This window comes from Manacus vitellinus, unplaced genomic scaffold, assembly GCF_001715985.3.
Source record: "Manacus vitellinus isolate BGI_N305 unplaced genomic scaffold, ASM171598v3 scaffold_0_pilon, whole genome shotgun sequence".
NCBI lineage: Eukaryota > Metazoa > Chordata > Aves > Passeriformes > Pipridae > Manacus > Manacus vitellinus.
In genome coordinates, this window is record NW_021938789.1 from 30,894,904 (window position 1) to 30,918,816 (window position 23,913).

Consider the following 23,913-nt stretch of genomic DNA (forward strand, 5'->3'; position numbering starts at 1 on the left):
TGAGGCTGATTCTCATTGCAAAATATTTTTATTTTGAACAGGTTTAAAATTTTTGGTTTGTTGTTGATCAGAATGTGTATACAAAAGCAAAATCAGCTGGAAACAAACATCTGGTGCACTGCCAAAGGCATGGTGCATACGAAGAAGCAGTAGCAATGTAACTCTGCACTGAGTAATATAGCAACCTTGGCTTTGGTTTGTTATTGTTCTTCTCCAAGGATTACTTAGAGAGATTCTAAAATAGTAGCTCTGAGATTTTGTTAAACTGTGTCAGAAAGAAGGTGTATAATCTGCCTTTATTTTAAAACTATTATTCTTTTATAGTTTTACTTCATTTATGATCTAAAATTAATTCAATTTACTTAAAATATTTTTTTTTCTTGTTAAGATGGTGTCTGCTTTTTGTTGATCTATTTATGTGCATGTTCCAAAATATCATGTTCACTTATGAAGGTGCTCCTCTGTGTGAGGAGGTATCATGAAATAATGGTTGATATTTCAGTTGAGTTATATTCACCTCTCTCAAAGATGTCATTAACTGTATTGTATGAAAAGGGATGTTAATTTGCTTCTGTTAGCAGCAAAGTCAACAGTATTTTGTTTAAGGGCTGTTTTCAAATGCACATAACTTTTGGCATATCATTCTGCTGCCCTCAGGTGAGTAAAGATGTTCTATTTTGATATAATGAAACCAAGATCTCTCCTGAACTGGTTTTATGAGTTGGTTTTTTTCTGTTACTTTTGCCAAGGTAACAGAGGCCTCTGCAGTCCACTAATAATGTGTTTTTCAAAAGAAATAATAACTTAAAATTCAATTTTCATTTAGATTATTCCTAAATGACTTAAAGGCACATGGTAAAGAAAGAGAGAAATGTCATTTGAGATGATAAGAAACTTCAAGGCACAAATGCCTGCTCTTCACCACTGACTAGGGGAAAAGTCCAAAACTGCCAGCTGGCATACCAGCCCTCTTTACAAAGCTAGAATCAATAGCTACAGACATCAGCTAAGATTAGTGTGGGAGTTGATTCTTTTGTAACTTTATAGTGAAGCAGCAGAGAATACTATTAAGAAGATGCAAGAATTGAAAGGTACTCTGCGGTATTTGTCAGACTGCAGTGTTTGTGCTACAGTCCCGTGAAAGAGACATTGGAGAAGCAGAAAAATAATTATCAAGGAAATAATGCTTGAGGCAGATGGTATCTAGCAGGCGTCCATCCACATATAAATAAGAATCCATTAATTAGGCTGAAGTAGATAGCCACCTCATTTCACTATCACTGGACCAGGCCTGAGTACAAGTCCTTAGCAAACAACAAGGTTCCTTTTAAGCACAACCCCTGTATGACAGGCTAACACAGCTTTGTCCAAAGTCATTATTCACCATAGGTGCAGACTCTGTAGTTCTCAGGTCATGTTTTTGTGGTCTCTGTAGGCCAGCCCTGTACTTTCAAAATAAAATACTGGTACTAGAAGGACATTGGAACACAATGAAAAGAGAGGGAGGCACCATAGGATCTGGAGGAATACCCCAATAACACAGCTACTAAAGAACTGGCACAGTCACTACAAAGGAAAAAAAGAAAGGATGAGACATCATTATTTTTCCCAGTCTCACAGTATCCTTGCCATAGGCACAACTGTTCAGGCAGGAGCAGTAGCTGCAGGGAGAAACAGTTTATATCAACTGCTACGAAGTATATATTGTTTTCTGAGAGCAGTTTCTACCTGTGCAGATTGACTTCCTCACCATCCGCTTTCCTAATGTAAAGAGAAGCAAAACAGGAAGGTACAGGATGAAAAGTGTGGGCTGTGCATAGCATAACAGGGGCCACAGGAAGAGAGAAGCCCAAAGCAGAGCCTGGAACCTCTCATATGACTGTCTTTTCTTCCTCTACTAAAAAGAGATGTGGCCCAATCCGTATCACCCCTCATAATGCCAAAAACTCCAGGACTTTGAGAGAGGATAAGAAAGGTCCCTTTGAGGTGCAGTAGAATTACTGAACTACCACAGTACCAAATTCCTGCTTAAATTCGAAACAGCAAAAGGCATTTTATTTTTAAAATTATATTCAAATACCAACACAATGCGCTCTCATGGTTAGAGGAATGGCTTTTTTTCTCTATAATGCTGACAAACTATAGGAGGCTTTAAGGTGTTTTACTGTTTAGAATTCAGCTATTTTCTAAAGAATCATTTGTAGTGTGTGAGGGGTGATTCTGTTTGCTCACTAGACAGACATATTTAGGTGATTTAGATGTGCACTTTACATTTAAGGAGTAAGGTATTGCTTCCACTTTTTGTATTAAGCCCTTACAGAACTGTAGGCTGATAATGTAGATAAAAATAGAATATAATAAACTGTACAAAACCTTATATTTTTAACAGTAGTAAAAAATAGAAAGTCTTCCTTAACCTTAGGGGGAGAAAAAAGTATTATTTGTAGCAATAATTTTATATTAGATGGAAATAAATTTATTTATACCATTTCCAGCCCAAGCTAACATGGTTGGCTGGAAAAGATGTACTTTTGTGTAACTTCTGCTCTCATTTGAGCTATTATAGGAATTAATCTAATCCAACAGAGAAGAATTTGGCCTTAAACTGTGAAACTGCTAAATGAGCTCGTAGTGCTTACAGTACGCCTGTGAGATAATAAAATAACTTTATCCACATCTTACTGCACAATCATATGGCTATTTAGATGACAATTATATCAGACCTTCACAGCTCTTTTCCTTTTTGAGACAACTAAGAAGAAAAATATAATTCACAAACCAGACTACTTGTTAATAATAAAATGAGTATTCTGTTTTGGAGTGGTTATGGAAAAGGTGTCTTCAGGCAACACACATCACCTACAGTAATTACTGAAGTACTATCAATTTGGAAGGCTTGTGGAAGCAGGTTAGATTGCTAGAAACAGTGGGTTAATGCCAGAAAAAATGTTGGCTCATCCTGTATTCTTGACATTCTCAAATATTACTGCACTTCTTCACTTTCATCTTTGTGAAATATGCAAGAAACGTTTCTTATGTTTGTATTTTAATGGATGACAGAGTGATACTAACAGATGAAATGGACTAAAGTAGCTACTGATGTTCCATGAATGTGGAATTGTGAGTTGTATAAAAAGAAATTGCACCATAAGCTTTTGACATAAAGGTTTAACATAATATACAGTATTTTGTGTGTTAGTGATCCTGGCTTTTTAAAGGTTACAGCAAGAAAAAAGAAAAATTTATATGATAGTGTATTAATAACTTGTCTGTGAGTTTTCAAAATATTCTCCGTGAGTTCTGTCTGATGGCAATTTCATCTCAAAGTACTTCCTTTTTGGTAAAAATCTATAAATGTGTCGTGCATGGATTTAATTAGATTCCTTTTTGTTGTATTACAGTATCATATTGCACTTAAGCTGACATTCTCTGCAGACAGAAGTGTTAAAAATGTGAAATTTATGGTAACATCCGTATCATTGTAGATATTTTGTTCAAAAAAAATAAACAACTTTTTTCAGAAAACATGCAATTTTTTATGATATTTTAGGCAACGAATTTAGAGTCAAAGGAAGGAGTATCAACACCACTGGAAAAAAAAGGATTAAATCCTCAGCAGTAGTTAAGGTGCATTACCATTAAGAATTTCAGGAGTGAAAACTTGAGAGAAGGATTGAGTGCCTTCAATTGTTACATGGGCTCCAGTTCTCAAAAAAGCTCATTCTGAAAACTCAAGGAAAGTTATCTTGACAAATATCTATTGAAATAAGTACAGCCATGCTCAAATAGTCCTGCTGATCTTATTATCAAAAAGGCAAAGAACGTCAATTGCAGCAAAACAGACTTTTGAAAATTTTATAGAACTGTGAGCCCTCCTAAGTATTCCTTGATAAAAAATGCCTGAAGTTAGTAAATAAATCCTTTGCAAACAGTCTGAGTTCTGATAATCTGATTGCAGCATTGTTAATGCACTTATAAAGAGCACAGAGAACGCCCATCTAAGTAATAGCCACATGTCAATGTGATGCCATTTAGACTAGAAATTTTTAACAGACATCATAAATGTTTTGCAGTCCCTGCCCACATATGACAAAAGGCAACATCAGTTCATACATTTCAACTTGCTTTTCACATTGATGGAATACAAAACAAAAAGTTTGACATAATTGCTAATGAAGTATTTCCATTACCTGTCTCTAATAATTCAGTTCAGCAAACTTATGACTTGGAGCTTCATAAAATAGAAATTTCTCAAGAGAACAGTCAAATGTAACAAGACCACCAGGGAAACCTTAACAGAAATCTTGAGCAAGCCTTCATAGAGCCCACAGAACTGTGTGATCAGATCTTTACTATTTGTGACAGTTGTTGCTCCAGCAGATCTGTAACACCTTGTCTTCCCAAAAGCAAAGCATAACTGGTACCTCTGACCTTGTTCCAGTATGTTCCCAAGCAACAACGCCATGAAACTACTGCAGTAGCAAATGTTTTCACATAGTTCCCAGAGCATGAAAACCGCAAATGTACTGTACCAGGCGAGCAACAAACAATTAAACAAGAAATTAACAGCCAAATAATGTCACCCGAGAGTCATAGAAAAGAGAAGTAACAGATCTTAAAGAGATCAATATATGATTGTATGGCATAAACTATGTGGCCTTTTCAACACAGAATTCTGGAAAATCAGATATCAAATATTCTTTTTCATGATTGTATATATAGCTACCTAATTATTTTTAAAATATCTCATTATTTTTTAAATTTTAAAAAATATTTAATTTCACATGGTCCATACATTAGATTTTATTTTGTACTATCCTACTCACTATACACTATCAGGATCTGAGAACAATTTTTTTTTCTGAATATGTGAATTTAAAACCCAGAAGTCACAAACTAGAATTACAGCAAAATTGTCATTTTGGAAATAAATCAAACTTTTTCAAAATTTAAATAATATACTTCTAAACATTTAATAAGCAAATACATATTTTATATTTAATGTTTCCTCATTAAAAAAAAAAAAAGAGATATTTCAACAATTACTTCACAGACTTACAAAGTCAGAGAATGGCTGATGTTGGAAGGGACCTTTGGATGTCATCTTCTGCAAATCCCCTGCTCAAGGAGGACCACTTACAGCCGGTTGCCCAGCATCATGTTCAGATGGCTTTTGAATATCTCCAAGGATGAAGAGTCCACAGCCTCTGTGGAGTGCTCGGTCACCCTCAGAGCAAAAAGTGTTTTGTAATATTCAGAGAGAACATCCTGTGTTTTGGTTTGTGCTCATTGCCTCTGATCTGTTACCACTGAAAAGAGCCTAACTCCGTCTTCTTTACAAACTCCACACAAATTTTACACAAACTGATGAAATTCCCCTAAACTGGACACAATAGTCCAGATGTGGTCCTACCAGTCCTGAATGGATGGGAACAATCACCTCCCTCAGCCTGCTGGCAACACTGTTAATGCAGCCAAGCACACCATTAGTCATCTTTGTTGCAAGGGCACATTTCTGGCTCATGTTCAGCTTGGGGCCCACAGGACCCCCAGGTCCTGTTCTGAACACCTACTTTCCAGCTGTTCATCCCCCAGCATACACTGGTGCGTAGGTTGTTACTCCCCAGATGCAGGGCTTTGCACTTTCACAAGACTGAAAAAACTTTTCTTGTAATGTTAGTCCTTAAGTGATCTGTATTTAAAATCTCTACTGAGGTAATGAGTTCAGCCTCAAATCCACTTATGTCATGTTTTAATTCCTCTCTTAACAAGCCAAATAACACTCTGACTTACTTGAAAACATCAGGGTGTTACTTTGGATATGTTTACTTATTCTCAGTAGGTATGTTCAGTAGGTACAGAAGACATTAAACAGTTGTTTCTAAAAGCACATTATACTGCAACTTGTTTTTCCACCTGAATATGAGGAAGCACTTTACTGTGCAGGTGACCGAGCACTGGAACAGATTGCCCAGAGATGTTGTGGAGTCTCCCTCACTGGACATACTCAAGAACCACCTGGATGCAATCCTGTGCAATGTGCTCTAGAATAACACTGCTTGAGCAGGGAGGTTGGACCAGCTGACCCACTCTGCTCTCTTCCAACCTGACCCATTCTGTGATTCTGTATGAAGTTGGAGTAAACCTCATGTAGGTGTGCTAGATCACTCGTTATGAGTATTAAGATGAACTTATTTAGGAGGATATCGGACATTTTTACAAGTTTCAATTATACTTAATGCATTATATGCCAATGAGGTTTCCCTCCCCATCCATTTCTTGTTTTACAGTAGCAAAAGCATCGTCATTTCTCCGGACAGTATAAATTAGACCACAAGATGGCTCCCTCGCACATGGATTGAGGGATGTCATGGGTATTTCGGTTTTGTTCCAGGAGATAGACTTCAGCAAAATGCATTCTTCCGGAAGACGATCCAGACACTGACTGCCACTATTAAGAGGGAAATTTATAAAACATAACTACTATTCATGCTACAAATCATACTTCATTTTGAAAGTTATTAACAATAGGTGTGCTGTCATGCTATAATAAAGGCAAAGAAAAAAGTATTAGAAGGTTTCAGGGTGACCTAATTGTGGCCTTTCAGTACTTGAAGGGAACCTTCAAGAAAGATGGAGACTTTATAACAGGGAATGTAGAAATAGGACAAGGGATAGTGGCTTCAAACTGAAAGAGAGTAGGTTTAAATCAGATATTACAAAGAAATTCTTTCCTGTGAGGGTGATGAGGCACTGGAACAGGTCTCCAAGAGAAGCTGGAAGTGTTCAAGGCTGGGTTGAATGGAGTTCTGAGCAACCTGGTCCAGTGTAACCCCTGCCCATGGCAAGGGAGTGGGAATTAGATGATATTTAAGATTCTAACTCAAACCATTCTACAATTCTATGATATATAGGTTTTGCTGAGGAATGAGTAGCTTCATATTATATCTAAGAGGACATGAACCCATACACTTCAGCAATGTTAACAATGTAAATCTGTAAGTCAGTTTGTCTGTTGTATCACCACCATGTTGCTTTCCTAGCAGACTTCACCTTTTTCACATTCACTGAATAAATATGGAAACAGCATTGAGAACACCTGAACTTCGATCTGAAATGATACCAAGGATGATATTATAGATAGATACTACAGATAGATATTATAGATAGATACTACAGAATAGTTGCAGACTAGAACAGACACTAGCATCCATTTACTGTTTATCCTTAATTTCTCAAGAACATGATTTAGATGCTAGTTAAATGGGATGATGATGAACACTATTAATTTTGAATTTGTACTAGTTAATAAATTGTCTCCTAAAAGTTAAAGAATTATATGTTTAAGGTTCACGGAAGCATTTACAACCTAAAAATCAATTAGTATCGTGGTCGTTATATTCTTTTCCCCACTGGCTTTGCAGGGTCTCCTCAGTGATAACATGACGGAATTACTTTGGCATAACAACCAAATGTTCAATATTTAACTGCATTACCACTAAAAGAAGGTCAGTAAAAATAAGACAAGAAGAGCATATCTCACTCCAACAGAAAAACTTTCAATTGTATACAGTTGTGGTCAGAGGTAACACAGAAACAATTTTATTCCCACACACAATTTTGAGAAAATAAATTTTAAAACACTTTCAAAAGTGTCCTACCCCTTTTTCAGCAGCCTCAGATTTAATTAAGGTTTCTAAGTACCAAAAAACACCTTGAATTTTTTATTGCAAATAAATGAGGCCAAGTAACTTTCTGAAGAATTTTGAAGCAGTATCAAAGCAGCTTCTGGGTGAGGGAACAGGGAAAAAGTACTACTGGTTGTGTCAGTAGTTCAGGTAAAGTTCTGACAGTGCAAGAAGGTCCCTTTCTGAGAGCTCCTTACATGCTGACCTGAGATGATTTCACCCATTCATTAGTTATTTTGTTTCTTAATGACACCTCCAGGATGCTGCTTTAATTTGAAAAGCAGTACATTCCAACACCACTGTACGACACAGAGGAAGTGTATTGAACTGTTTTGTTATTCCTGTTCACCTTCTAATATTTCTCCCATTTGACACAGTTGTTCCACTTGTAGAACAGTTACACTGTCCTTCAGATTATTAAATCTCTAATACTTCATTCTTACCTATAGTACCCATGCTTGTGTTCCAGCTCCTCCTGTAAGGGAAGGTGTGGACCCACAATAACATGAAAATCCCCAAGTAGTCTCTTAGGATAAGAGTTACAAGAAAATTCAGGTACTTAGATCCCTTCCTCACCTCTTTCCTTTCTTTACTACCTAATCCTGGAAAAAGTTCAAACTCAGTTTTCAGTATTACAGAATCAAAAAATCACAGAATATGCAGAGTTGGAGGGGACCGAAAAGGATCATCAAGTCCAACTCCTGGCCCTGCAAGAGTCACACCATGGGCCTGAGAGTATCATCCAAATGATCCTTGAATTTTGTCAGGCTTGGTGCTGTGACCACTTTCCTGGGAAGCCTGTTCCAGCACTCAGGGTGAAGAACCTCTTTCTAATATTCAGCCTAAACCTCCTCTGACACAACTTCAGGCCATTCCCTTGGGTCCTGTCACTGGTCACCACGCAGAAGAGATCAGTGCCTGCCCCTCCTCTTCCCCTCATGAGGAAGTTGTAACTGCAATGAGGTCTCCCCTCAATCTCCTCTTCTCCAGGCTGAACAGAACAAGTGCCCTCAGCCGCTCTTCACACAACTTCCCCTCAAGGCCCTTCACCATCTTTGTTGCCCTCCTTTGGACACTTTCTAATGGTTTAATGTCTTTCCTGTGTTGTGGTGCCCAAAACTGCACACAGTGTTCAAGGTGAGGCCACACCAGTACAGAGCAGAGTGGGACACACCCCTCCCTTGACCAGTCTGTGACACTTTGCCTGATGCCCCCCAGGACATGGTTGGTCCTCCTGGCTGCCAGGGCACAATGACTCGTATTCAACTTTCCATCAGCCAGGATCCCCAGGTCCCTTTCTGTGGCACTGCTTTGCAGCCTCTCATATTACTACAGACATCAAGAGTGGTTAGTTTCAATTATACTATAATGTTTTAAATAGTAAAATAAACATGTAAAATATTATCAGAAATGGCAAGATAGTAATCATGAAACATCCAGAAACGCTGCCAAAAAAAAAATCCTTTTCATTATATAACTCTTTGACACTTCTTTTATCCTCCAGTCTCTTTTTGTTGGTTGTTCTGTTTGTTTGGTTTTGGTTTTTTGGTTTGTTGTTTTGGGTTTTTTTTAATTTTAGAAATAAAAGACTGTGAAAACAGACTAAATATTTTTGTTTGTGCTGTTTATATCCAGACAATTATAGTTACATAGAAGTCAGACAAGGAAAGTAACACTGAAATCACTTAGACTTAGACAATACATTTGAGTTGAGGTCTAGAAAATGATCACATTTGTCTTTTTATTTATCATGTTTTAGAGAAGCTTCATAACTATTCTCAATGGTTCCTTTACAATGCATTTGTTCCTTTTCTGCTTAAAAGCCCAGACTGAAATTTCTTCAATCAACATTTTAAATCCAGCAGAGGACAACAGCTCTTGCCTTTCCCTGGACAGTTATCCTTATTAAAATCTTTATCAAATCCTTCGCAGAAGGAAGTAGACTCCTTCAGAGGTTGGCTATCCCTTCCAAATAGATATACCAATTAACAGAGATATCTTTGCCACTACTCAAAGTCCAAACATAAACTGCCTCCCTGTAGATTCTGTGCTGACAGGAACTTATCTTTGATCATCAGAGAGAAGGGGAAAAGCTTGCATAGGTGATTAAATAGATTTTACCCATGTTTTACCTGCTGAAGAATCACCCTTGGATATTGTTGCACTTTTTTGGGAAAAAAAAAATGCAAAGCCTTGGAGACCTCCTTTTCAATCAGCTCTTTTATATCCTATTCCTTCTTCAAAGGTATGAGAATTCTATTCATTTGACTTCATTAGTGCACTATCCCTAAGATTATCTAGGCTGAAAAAAAAAAGGAGGAATTTGGCAGATTTATCACTCTGTAGATGGATGTGGAAATAGGTAGACGCTTAGTGTGCTTCTCTTGGGAGATCAGTTGATTCAGAAGGGGAAAAGTGTAGAACAGTGTATTGATGGATTTTCAGTTCTTTTGTCCATACAAATAAATCCATAGAAGGTAATTATTCTTGACCAGTTAACTTGAAACCTGATCCAAATAGCCAGATGCCACAGAGGCATCTACATAGTTCTGAAAGCAGCAGATTCAAAACAAACGCTTGTGTTTATTCCAGTCTGAAATCATGTAATGAAAGTCACTTCTCAGTTGTGAAAAATGACAATATGAGATGCAAAGATTACTATTATTTCTTAATGATCAAAAATCTATGAACTGTTACTGCCAAACCAATTATGTAATGTCCCAGGAATGACAGCTCAAGGTCAAGGTAAAACCAAGCTAATAGATTCCATGGAAACAATACTGTTGCAACTGACATTACAGAAACTGAGAGTAACACTCTGTTGTTACTCAAAGTATATTCACCCTTCCCTGAACGTGTCCTTTGACTTTTCTCTGGCTCAACAGCCAAACATACATCTTTTCATGCCTGATTATTAGTGTTACAACTAAGGAACTGAAAACAGTTCCTAAAGAATGCCCTCCAAACATCAAGTAATAGACAAGTTGTTTATATATTAGATTTACCTCTATTTGCATAAATATTTTGAAACCTTTTAGTATCAAATTGATTTACACTGCCATGTCTCAATTTAAGATTTTTCACCTATTCAAAACTCAGGATAAATTCTGTTGGAGGCAGTTCCCGGGTAAAAGCTAAGCTGTCATTAAATAAGGCATTTCTCCTAAGAATATGGAGCTTCTTAAGTTTATTTTATGCATTTCTGAGGCCACAGTTAACAAACTCAGTGAAACTTGCTCTTTTACAGAGGCTAGGTGGTTAGCATTCATTCAGCAGGTTAAGAGCTACCTTACGAGCACCTAACAAGAAGAGAGAATTTACTGCCACCATAAAAAGTTTAAGTGACAATCTATACAAATAATTACATAAAGGTATTACATAAAAAGTAATGATGACAGAGGTTCATATAAATAAATGAAATTTTAGGTTTTCAGAACACTAGGAAACTTGCCATCATTGGATAAATGTAACTTTGGTACCATCACATCTCATAAGGGAAAAAACAGGAAAGTCCCATTTCCAAAAAGCAATTGAGATGTTCTAGCTCACCTTCATGTAAGTGTTTAGACACAGCCTCCAGGATAACTCACAGTAAATTAACCTAATTAACTTAAATGGCATGACTTACTGCAAACTGACAATAATGCTTTTGTGGATTTTTGGGTACCTTGTGTTCTGCTGAGGGTATTGATGGTCAGAATGTAAACCAGTCTTGCAGTCTATGTTGCCTAGCATCTCTCTATCCACCCTTTTGCTGATCAGAGTGGTTTCTCTTCTGCTGAAGCTTTATCCAGGGAGGGTGGGGAGTAAGCCAAGCATTGTTTTAAAAATGTCGTATTCTCATATGCGTAGCATTAGTTTATTCCAAAGACATTTTGGGTTTCCCCATTGTGGAACCTTTACATTTTCTCTAAGTGAGTTTCAACCATTAGCTAGTAAGGGGAAAAAAAAAAATATCTCTCATTCTTCAACCACAGTCCCAAAAGCTATACTGATGCTATCTACAAAAGATGGTATCATTTACAGAGGCAGCTGGATCTGGTGAGAAGCCTTTGCAGAAAGTGAATTCAGAAATCGGTAGTACTGCTATGGAAAACTGTGGTTAAAGTTGTCTTTCACTGTTCTTAGAGAATATGTAGGTGAATTTTTTGAGTTTTTATATAGTTGCCAAAATCTAAATTGTAATAAAATGTGGCAAAACGATTTAATATACTTACAGTTGGGTTTCCAATATTTCCAAGAGGACAGTCATACCTCTTTTCCCCCTGTTGCTAAGGACAATGTGTTCAGATTCAATACTTATTTTTAAAGGAAAATTTTCTCTGAACCTGCCAAACTTTTCAGCATGTCAAGAATTATTAACTGGGACTGCCAGTTATTTCAGAAAGCACAGGGGGGAAAAAAAACTAGATACCCTTCCAAAATCCAGAAATGTCAGGAAATCCAAAACCTTCCTTTGATGTACTTTCAAACATCTGGAAAAACATTAATAGCCCAATGCTAAGGATTTCTCTTAAATCATTAAAGAAACAAAGAAGATAATAGACCTGATTCTTACTGGGTTTTGTCTTATATAGTAAAATGTACACAAGAAGATACTAATTTTAAAATTGAGTGGGAGGGCAGTGAAGTATTTCATCTATTAAAAGTAAACTCTTTGGTGTAAACTGGAGGGTGATTAGATATCAACTGGCTCAGATTCAGTGGGGAAAATTTCTCCTTTTCAGCACTTTCTAAAGAAAAGAGATTTACTATTGATTGGTGAAGGTGAATTGTCCTTTTGCTTCCCTCTTTCATATCAGTTGCATCTCCGATTTCTAAGTGAGAGGAAACACAAGGTTGTGTACCCCATGGGAAGCAGAGAAAGTAGCAATGTGTAATATATTGAGAATTTCATTTCAAGGAAAGCAATTTCTTTTCTTCACCCTAATATATTTTTCTGATAAGTTTCTTATCTTGATTGTGGTTCATACTTAATGGCTGTCATGATTTACTAAATATATTAAAATAAGTGACAGAATGCTATTTCAGTAATGCTATCTGTGATGCAGAAAGGGATGGGTTCTGTTGAAACAGGAATACAGTCACAATTAATTTTGTAGCATGGTAATAAGAATTCTCATGTCTTTTTATTGGTCTGTTTGTTTGTTTTATTTGTTTTCCCTAGAATCCTGGCATTATTGTTTTTACCCACAGTTCATTCAAGAGGTCCTGTAATCCTGACAATGCTTGCAATGGTGTAAATTACTACAAAAATATAAGGTAATAGAAAAGAAGGGCTGGTTGTGCCTACAGTTATATCTGACAAAAATTCTTTAGCTAAACAACTGTGAGAGTGTTGTTCTGAGAAAACTTCTCTGAGGACAGAAACAAAATAACTACCTGGAAATTAATTGTAACTTTACAGTGATTCTCTTTGATTTATTTTTTTTAAACCATAAATAGAAGGAGAGAGTGAAAAGAGAAAATGGTTAAATTTTCCACATAAGGATGAAGCCTCAATAAAAGACATTACATTGAACATGGAAATCCCCTGAGTGGTTCTGGACTCCTGTCACACCAGAGCCATTATCAAATCATAGGCATAAACATTCCTGGTCACAAAAACCCTTTCCAAGAAGTAGATGCAGTTGATTAAGTTACATTTAACAGCTACTGCTCCGTCAATCCTTTGATGATTTAGAAGCACAAGGCACAATCCCAGATCAGCATTACCAGTACACAAGATCTATCACAGTAGATTCTGTAACTCTCCAATACTGTGTGACTTAAAATTCATTTTTACAGCTTCCAAACACGGCTGTTTGGAAATATGTAAAGCAGTTTCCATAAACTTCTCAATGATGTTGTGTTCTAGAAGAGAAGGAGGAACAAATTCTCATTCGATAGTATAACACAGCAAGTCTTTGAATTATGCTGTAAACTGGAAGCTGGTCAGCTTGAAATGCCCAGAAAAAGGACTTAAAGATGACTACAGAATGTCAGGAAACTGTCATGTGTTGCAGGCGAGAAAAAGGCAAAAGGAATTCTAGGAAACAGACTTCTAGTGAAAACAGTAGGGGTAAAGGCTTTCAAATAGAGAACTTTGAAGGAACATAATTTGATTACCTACTGCAGAATGGGATTTCTTTCAATGACTAATTTCCTTCTAGTCCATTGTTTTCATTACTGTGCAAACATGTGTGTACATACATGCACGCATATATATATGAAGATAATATTTCCAGTACATAGAAACTACATGTTATTGTACAATGCATTTTACCCATGACAGTGTGGAGTATTCAATCTGACTTTATATATGTGAACAGTAAACAGAGATACATGAAAGGTCAGCTAGGAATTAAATGTCATAACCTCTTGCCACTGCAAAGCAAAATATGTACTTTGGGTGTATAGCCCTGAGTCACTGTTTTTATTGACATTCAATTGTTATACAATATTTTTATTTTAGATAAATATGACAAAGCAAGAACAAATACATTTTTCCAGGAACTCGTTAGGATCTAGCGTACCTTAGTATACTCTGAAAAACAGTGTATAATTTAGGAGTGACTCATTAGGGCACCAGTTTTAAAGGATATGTTTAATTTCTGCTCTATCATGGACTTACAATTAGTGAGAAGAAAGCCAAGTGGGGCCTATTTTTACTATTGTTAGTTCAATCACAGTGTTGATGGAATTACTGAAATCAGTGTTCACCTACTATACTGAGCACAACATAGTCTTCAAGACAGTTCAATAAAAACTCCGGCCAGCAACCCACTGACAGCGAAAGAGGTGAACTCAGCCTCCTCCCTGATGCCCAGATGCACAGCTCCGTCTCTCATACCAGCTCTGAGGCTGCCCTTAAGAAATTTAATTCAGCTCACTAAACTCTCTATTTTACCAATAAAAATAGGGAAGGAACAGTCAATTCTAGCTGCCCAAAGTCAGGGCCATGGGAGACAAGGCTATGTTTTCAGTATAAAATGTTCTTCAATTGGTTCATTCATCTGAAATTACATTCACAATCTTCAAAAGGGGTGAAAGACACTACTTCTTAAGTGTTAATAACAGCATTTTCACTTATATCTTTTAGGCAATCATTCTGCCAAAACATGGAAGAAGAGTAAGGAAACATAATTTGTCCAGGATTATACCAAAAATGTACACATTTTTATTTAGTATTAATCTTTAGATCTAAATTTCTTCTGGATAGATAAAAATGTGTACGCATTTGTGAGTGTATTGTATATATGTAAATAAAGAAGAACCAAGTTACCCATTTCATGTTTCAAAACTCGTTATTAACATTTATAGCCAAAAATACCTGTTGCCTTGATGATTAGATTATTCAGAATAGTGACCCAAATCACTAGAAGAAGCAACAATATTTGTTCCATAGTACTGAGGAGTTTCTTGGATATTTCTAAAGGGGCAAAAGAAATTATAGTATTTCTTGAATCAGTTGACAAAGACCCCACTCAAGGCCTTCCTCAGGCTAGCAATCTGTAACTCAGTTTCTGAAGTCCCTAAGCAGCTTTCTTCAAACTGAGCTGGGTTACTTGGAACAACTGGACGTTGTCTTGTTCATTTTGACTGAAATGATCTTACACTAAGCTAGTAGCAGTGAGGCTGCATACTTAAGTGATGCAATGATAACAAAAGGAACATGGGATACATTTAATATTTTACTTTACTGCCTTCATCCATCTTTTTTATGCTCAGTGGTATTAGCAAGAGCAGCACAGCATGTTCTCAGCCACTCCCAAAAGAAAAACCCAGGAACACATAGGCAGTTGGAACAACCTTCCCTTCTCTTCCTAATAACTCAACAGCTGCTTACCATGCATTTGAATTACACTGTTTTTCAATGCAACATGGTAAGGTTGTGCTGATTTATTTGCATTTTTTCCTATCTAACCGATAGAACAAATCCTACAATATATGATACATATATGGCTCTGCATAACTTTATGCAAAAGAAATTTCACTAATTTCCTTCTACAGTTTTCCTTTTTAGTAACATTATGTTACTCGTCCTTATGAGAGTTCCTTTCCAAAGAATGAAATGCTCTCTTTTTCTGGAATGATAATATGGTTAGTTATCATCAGACCCACGAATTACAGATTAAGCCATGATTTTGTGCCTCAGTAAACAGATTGCAATCAAATTTTTATAAGTACCATACCTTTCCATTTCCCCTTAACTCTCTAGCTTTCAATTCCATATTTATTTTTGTTGAAAGGTTTCCCATTGTGAAGGGAATTACATGAAAAGCACAAGTGCCAGAGTTGTACTGAGGAAATATTGTTGTGCTCTGTTATGAGTCAGAGGGGATGGAGTCAAAACACTTGGTTTCTCAAGACTTGGTCTTGAGAAACACTGGCTGAAAAATAATCAAAATCACAGATATACATCTGCTTTTATAGTTTATAACATCTGGACTGAAATTCTTCCATCATCCAACTGTAATGATAAATATTCTCTTTCCCTTCCTTCATTGGATCTACTCTAAATGACAAATCTATGGGTTTTAAAAGCTTAAAAATTTTATAGAAAAATCTGGAAACAAATTTCTGTGTAAAAATGATTATGCTAGAGTCAGAATAACTTCTTTTGGTTCCTCTTTCACACAGCATCAGAGGTAACCTTTCATGTTTTCGTGTGTCTTCAGAAAGCTTCATTTCACACTACGCAAAGTCCAAAAACACAAAGTCCACCAAGTTATAGACATCAGCTTCCCTCTCACTGTAATAAAAGTCTTTAACTTATCAAGGCTTAATTAATAATTAAACTTCAGTTTAATTACAGTGATAGGCTTTAACCTATTAAAGCCTATCACTGTAATTAAAGCTCTTCTTTCTCTTCTGGAATCTTTAGCTTCACCCTTCACTTTCTGCAGCTTCCTCAAACTGCAACACTGAAGTGTGAATTTGTCTCATAAATACCATCCCTTTTCATATCTGCATGACAGGTGAAGTTTTAGTGTGTTTAATGATAGAAACAGAATCATAAAATTCACTTTATGCAAAAGGACTGAATGAAAGTAGTTGTGCAATTTTAGGAAGACTTTTTTTATGTCAGAGAGCTTTAAACCTTGCTTTCTCACAGTCACGGCAATTGCTCTTCAGAATATACAGTGTTGGAAAAGGGATTGCTGTGAGACAGGAGAAAAATTGGTCACCAAACTTATGGCTAAATGCCCTGTGGAAGTGGAAGATTTTGAAATTTGAAATGAATTATTTGGGTAATTCAGAATTTTCCCTTGAAAATGCAGAAAGATTTCACTTCTTTACGGTTTTTTGTTTTGTTTGCTTTTAACTTTTACCTGAAAAAGACTGAACAAGTTGTCTTGAAGAGCATTTTTTAAGAGAAAATATAATCTATGAAGTTATTCTATAAGAATTTGACTTCATGTCTTCAGAGAGGAGTGGGGAATGGTGGTGGCGTGTTTGAGAGAAATAAAATACAACTCTCATACAAAGCAGAGAGAGATCCTGAACTTCTTTCTTCTGTTTTATCATTACTTCATGAGCTTCGTCCTCTTATTTGAATGTCAGCTTTTTATGAGAAGGCTGATGAACTACTGTCTCTCACTTGATCCTGTTACCTCAAAAACACATAAGAGGCAGGTTAAGCTGTCCCTGAAGAGTCTTCCTGTGATGAAAAGCTCATTTCACACAGTCTAGGAAAAAGAATTCATGTGGTGGAGTGGAGGAGGAAAATGGTGTAGAAAAGATTCTGCAAAATAGACTTGTTTCTTGTGGTCTTCTGCTCAGTTAATATAAACATCTTTTAAGCCTAAAGCTATCTCCTAAATTTAGAACTCTCTTTGTCCCCAGTTGTGTACATATTCTTGTGGACAGTAAGAAAACAAGAAGTTCATTGTTACATGTTAAATTTATACTTGGTAAACCTGCCAAGAGTGTTTCCAGTTGACTTAGAAACATGTCAAGCTATTACCTCGGAAAACAGGATATTAAAAAGCCTGTTGATAATTTTGTTTTTCTTGAAAAAATTGAGGAGAGAAGCCTTCCTGAATTCTCACATAATGATAGTGACAATGTGTTTCAAATCACAGTTTGTTCTAATTAAAATGTACATGAAACATGAAATTAATTACTTATATGCATAAGAAATTGTGTCTTGCTTAAAGGAAGGTGTGTAGCACAATAAAAATCTTGGAGCAGGATATAGCATCAGATCGATTTAAATAACTCTAATCCTCATTACTTTCCTGCAAAAGACCAGTGTCACCAGATATACAGTTATCACAGCAAAACTGTATCTCTGACAATTACTGTCAGAGTTTTCATTTACAAGTTTCTCATTTGTTTTTCACTAGGCCCAGTAGGTAGATGACTTAGATAAGAAAACAAGTAAGAACGTGATTTATGGCTAAATATCACCTAATTATTTTGAATTGTATTGTTTACATACGTCTGTGCACATATGTTTATATATGTGTGCTTGTATAACATATGTAAACAGTACCTTGTATATCACCTGCTTGAAATCTTTGTTATTCCTACAAGCCTGCAGAAGACAGCAGGTATTTAACAAGAAGTCAAGAATTTCATTCTGTATTATTAGGAGACTGGAAACATATGTGGGGCTATGGGCAAATTACCACTATATGACTGACCTACAAAAGGTTCAATTGAACCAAGAATTTCTGTCAAGACTATCTGCCCTAACTGCAAAAGAAGTACCTTTAAATGTTGTTAATCCATTTCTATATCCTCTGCCTTTTTGTAGTTATGACTGGCATAGCGAGACAATGTTTTGCTACAGTTTTCAGTCCTCCATAACACAAAAGAAAGAGAGAAGTCACGCATTATGTTAAACAGTTATTGCAAAATGAATCATTATCTGACATACATCAGAAAAAAATTATGAGATTAATTATGGCATGTTCTAGCTACAGCATTTGGAGTCTTGCCATTTACTAGATTTGATAACTTCCTTGAAAACAAGTAAAAGTCCACTAGTACTGTTTAGATACTTATTAGTTTTCTTAACAATCATAGCTGTGTTATTTATCTACCTAGTAGCATCATTAGTATTTGTTCTTTAGGTTCCACAAACTTTCTACCACAACATGAACATAGTCTTTAGCAAACAAACACAAAAAAAGCAAAATAAGAAAATATTAAAACAAACAAAAATAAACAACTCCTTGCTATTAAGAGAAACATTTAATGAAACCCCACTCTATAGAGCTCTCTAAGCAAAAATTTTAAAGGTCTGCATAACACCACCTTCAAAGGTCTTGACAGTAGGCTCTCTCTAATTGATGGGGGAAGGGGAAAGGGCCTAAAATTCCAACATTTAGGGTGTGAGCCACAAAACAATTAACTGCTTCATCTGAAGCAGGCAAGTAGTCCAAATGACTGTTAAGTCTGTGTGTCTTAATCTGCCTGTCTGCAGTTAGCAAAATCTTTTCCAAGTATGGAAGCCATTTCCATGGAGGATGTGTCTTCACTAGAAAACAAGGTGTGTAGTCACCTAGGGTAAAAATGGTTAATAAATTCCCAAAGTCAGACAATGTGCGGCTTTCACACATCAGCAATTTACCGCAGCAGATGGTGCTGCAGCAAAGGTCCAGCTTGATCTCTAAATTCGTGTTGAAATTCTGAACTTATTTATCATCATGAGCACTTGACCTCATATTTGTAATCTTAGTTATCATGTGGTAGCTAAACTGAATAATGAACACCTTGATTTTTTGAAGAAAACAAGATGTATGAGATAATTCATCTGTTTACCTGAGATCTAAATTGACTCATCTGTAAACAAAGTCTACTAATGATTACATTGAGAATAGTCTAGTGATCTTTATCATCTTAGTGTTACAAAAGAAGGAAGTCTCTTGAACTGTTAGGATGCAAATATCTCAAAAGGACCACAGGGCAGGTGGGAATTGACTATGTGTTGGGCTAGATATTGGTCCTTTTTCAAAGGCCTTCTTGGCACAATCTGCTAATTAGATTGAGTCATATAGGAGGTTTTCAATTTTTTTTTTCTTGGCAAGCAATCTCCAGGTTTACATTCTTTAAAAATCTAAGCCGGGGTTCTGGTGATTTGACTGCTTTTCCAAATGAAACATACAAATATAATATTCCTAAAATCCTGAGGTTTATGCTTTGGTTTAGATTAGTGGAGAAAATTTCCTGCTTTATTACTTTAGAAAATGGTAATTTGAGAGGAGTTGTTTTTTACTGTTGTTCTGCTTTGTTTAATTTTTACATCCAGAGTTACAGACATATGCTGAATATTAAAAGCTTAATAGAGGCAAGATCCTTCAGTTTTGCTTTTAAGTAAAACAGATTAGGTTAGTAGGTCTCTCTTTTTTTTAGTTTATATTTATTTACCTGGTAGAAACACTGAAGTTCCTTGTCACTGCATGCATTTTGCTTGTAGTAATTACCCTGAGGTAAAAGCTTACTTAATAATGAAAACAAGACTAATGTTTTTAAAATTGTGGGGTTTGGAGTGGTGGTTGCATGGAGTTGGTAAGAGTATGAAGCCTGTTGTCTGCTTGGTATAGTCTAAAATTATTACTGTTTAGTAAATACAACAAGGTTCTCTATTCTCCTGCAACAGAATCTGAATGGAACCAAGCTAACTCCTGTCTTGCTTTCAGATAAAATTTTTCTCAGATCATGTTTCTAGGTACATTCTGAGTAAAAGTTAAAGCAACTCTGTATTTTATCCTATAATACCACACCTTTGCCGTGGCTCCTGAATAGAGTAAGCAAAGTCACTATAAACCTAGAAGAAACAGCTACACATAAAAAACTTACATGCAACAATAATTGAGTTTTTGCATATAACTTTAATTAACTTAGTTTAATGGCAAAGTTCATCCAGCAATTTCCAGCAAATAAATACATGCTTTTATTCATTATCCCCATTAATTGCATGAATAGCTCTCTTTGACAATTTTTTTCTTTGAAATGTGCTTATTAGAGAGGCTGAGAGCATGCTTGTATGCATGCTTTAGTATAAACCAAATTTGGACAACTTTGTTAAGAATACCAGTGTAAATGAATCAGTTTCAATAAAGTGACTACTGAAATGAACTAAAGCAGAGGCTGATTTAATTTAGAGGAATAAATATAAATAATTGATAAGTAGACAATATAAATAAATAATGAAACCAGAACTGAAACACAGAAAACTATGAGATGATGGGTTATGAGTAATATTTATTTCCCAGGATCCTGATTCTAAAAGACAAAGGCAGTAACTAGAGAAAAGATAGTACACAGCAAACACAGATTGTATTTTCTCTAATAATTCCTTGGCCTCTGTTATCTTCAGTTTATGGAATTTTTTTAAATTTAGTTTACCTATTTTGTAACCTCTCCCAAGTACTTGTATCACATTTCTAAGTGCCTTTCCAGTTGTCTGCTTGAGCAAGTTTATTTTTTAAATATTAAACATTGTTTAGCAAAAAGTTCAAAAGATATAAAACCATGATCAGACACCTCCTTCTGTTTTAAATTAAATTCATACCAGTTTTATTCATTAGCCCCCAGTTCCTGTCCTGTAAGAGACAGCGAAAAGTTCTCTCTTGCTTCTCCACAACTATCTCCATATAGTTATGATTCTGAAGAGTTTTACCATATGCCTATCCAGTCATCTCTCTTTTAGTTGAATATCATTCAGTTTAATCATTATTCATTCTGAAGCTGTTCTATATCTTTGATCATCCTTGTTGGTCTTTGAACCTTCATGATTTCTGCTGTAGGCCTATTTTCTGCTGTAGTGAGATGAGAAAAAATCACAGTATTCTAGGAGAAGATGAAGCATATGTTTACAAAGTGGCATAAACATTTATTTAGCATTAGCTCTTTCTTCCTTTTGTAGTAATTCTTAACATTCCTTTTTTGTCTACTGCTGAATGTTAAGTCAGTGTTTTGACTGATCTATTTATCACAGCACCAGTTCACTTATGAGGAGCAAAGTTGAAGCCTACCAGGTCAAATGTAAAGTTAGGATTGTTTTTCCTCATGTGTATATTTAAAATGAATGTCAACTGACTTTTCATTACATAGTTACATAGACTTCTAAGGTCCTTTAGCTGTCTTCAAGTGCTCTGGTAAATGATATCATCTGAAAATGGTCTCACCCAATAGTAATATAATTTTCTAAATAATTTAAGAATACGGTGATGGGCAGAGCTGCAGTGGAACTACAGTATTAACCTTTCTCTCCTCTAATGAAAACATATATATTTTATTTTGGTTATCTTTTAACCAGCATTTTGTCAGTGGGACCTTCCTTCTTATTCCAAGACTATTTAGTCCCCTTGAAAGCCTTTGGACAAATACAGGTAATCTACAGTCTTTAGGTACATGTCTGCTGAGCCCTTTGAAGGTCTTCAACAGTTTTGTAGTGCAGGACTTTCCCTTAGTAAAGCTTCCCAAAAGATTGTATTGATCCAGGTTTCTACCCTCAATTAATTTAATACACACTGAGGTTCACACAGCTAAAAAAGTTGCAATTTATCTTAATCCCAGACATTTTAACAGGTCTCTGCTAAGGATTATTCCATTTGTTCACAAACAGATGTTCAGCATTGACTACTCGATGAAAACATATTTACTCTATTCAACGAAAAAAAAAGACCAATATTGGCAAGTCTGTTAAAATGAGGAATCATCTAGACTAAGGAACTCCTGAGGCAGCTAGAAGATAGATAACATCTAGCTTTGGGAATAAGGGCAATGAGGAAACTGTTTCAACAAAGCAACAGTGAAACATATGGAGTTATTATAGACATCCACATAATAATTGGGGACATGGTAATTACAATGTCAATCAAGGCAGAACGCGACCAGAAACAGATGAAAGGGAAGGCAAAGACCCAAATAGAAAATATTAATTTAATTCAAGTGAAGATGGAAAGATGGTAAATGCAAAAGGAATCTAGACAGATGACAGCAAAGATGTTTCAGCAGAAGCGAAAATGAAAATTTTATAGTACAGGAAGACGTATAAAAGATTCTGCAGATAATTAGAGTAACCACAGAGGGTACCCAAGGGAAGACATCTTTGCTGAGACAACAGGATAACTTGTCAGTGGTCAGAGAAATATGATGGAACTTTGCAGCAACTGGATACAGTGTTGTGTTATGTAAGACTGCAGTGCTTGCTGTCCAACAAAGACAGAAATTCATAGTTTGAAATCTCTTATTGTCTGACTTTCCAAACATCACATTGCTTTTTAGGCACTGAATACTTTTCTAAATTAATCTTTTGTCATTTGAACATGCAAAGATAGTTTAGGAATTTCTACACTACAAGTAAAGTGAACTCTGACTGAAGCAGAACAAAGTTTAATAGAAACTAATAAGGAAAACCTGGCTACCATGTTTGCCGGTAGGAACTACAACACACAAAGCTTCAAGAACAGAAAATGGAACAGAAGTAATAGAGAGGTGTTTTGTTGTTACACTATCATGAATGGTATCTAATGGAATACTGTATATGATACTAAAAACATTGATCTGTAACAAACTTCAACTCTCACACTGAGTACAAATTAGGTGATTGTGTACAGGACACACACATAAGAATCCTGCAGTGCAAATTTACAGAACACTGAGGCCAGATTATGGAGCCAACTACCACAGTAACACAAATTGTCTGGGCCTGTGTAAAATGGTATTTTATTGCAACACAGATTATAGGTCACAGATGACTATATGCTTCACCATTACTACATTTCCAAAACACAAGATCTTGCACCAGGCAGATGATATATTAATTAGGTAGGTATAACTCAACAAGCAAATTAATTTATTGCTATATCAGAAGTAGAGAACAATTAATCAAAATTGTGTTCTGTTATGATGAAATGTCTAATTAAAAATTACATAAAGCAGTATGCTTTTCCGACATAAAAGCAATTCCTGTGCCTAGCTTTTGCAGAGAAGCTTGGAAAGCTGTTCCACATTTTCTTAAATTCATTTTCTATTGAACAAGTGAATATATTCCATCATTGTTGAACTGCATTTTTAAAAGACAAGAGATTCCTATGAATTAGAAAATACCTGTAACTCAGTTTTTAATGGTTATATTTTAGAAGTCAGAGAGAATGAAATATATTCAGTCTAGATTTGAATAAAAATAATTCCACAAAAACCGATCAGATGAGAAAAAACACTGCTTCTTGAGATGGATACACAACATAAACATTTTTGAAGGAGAGGACTGCATGACTGGCAA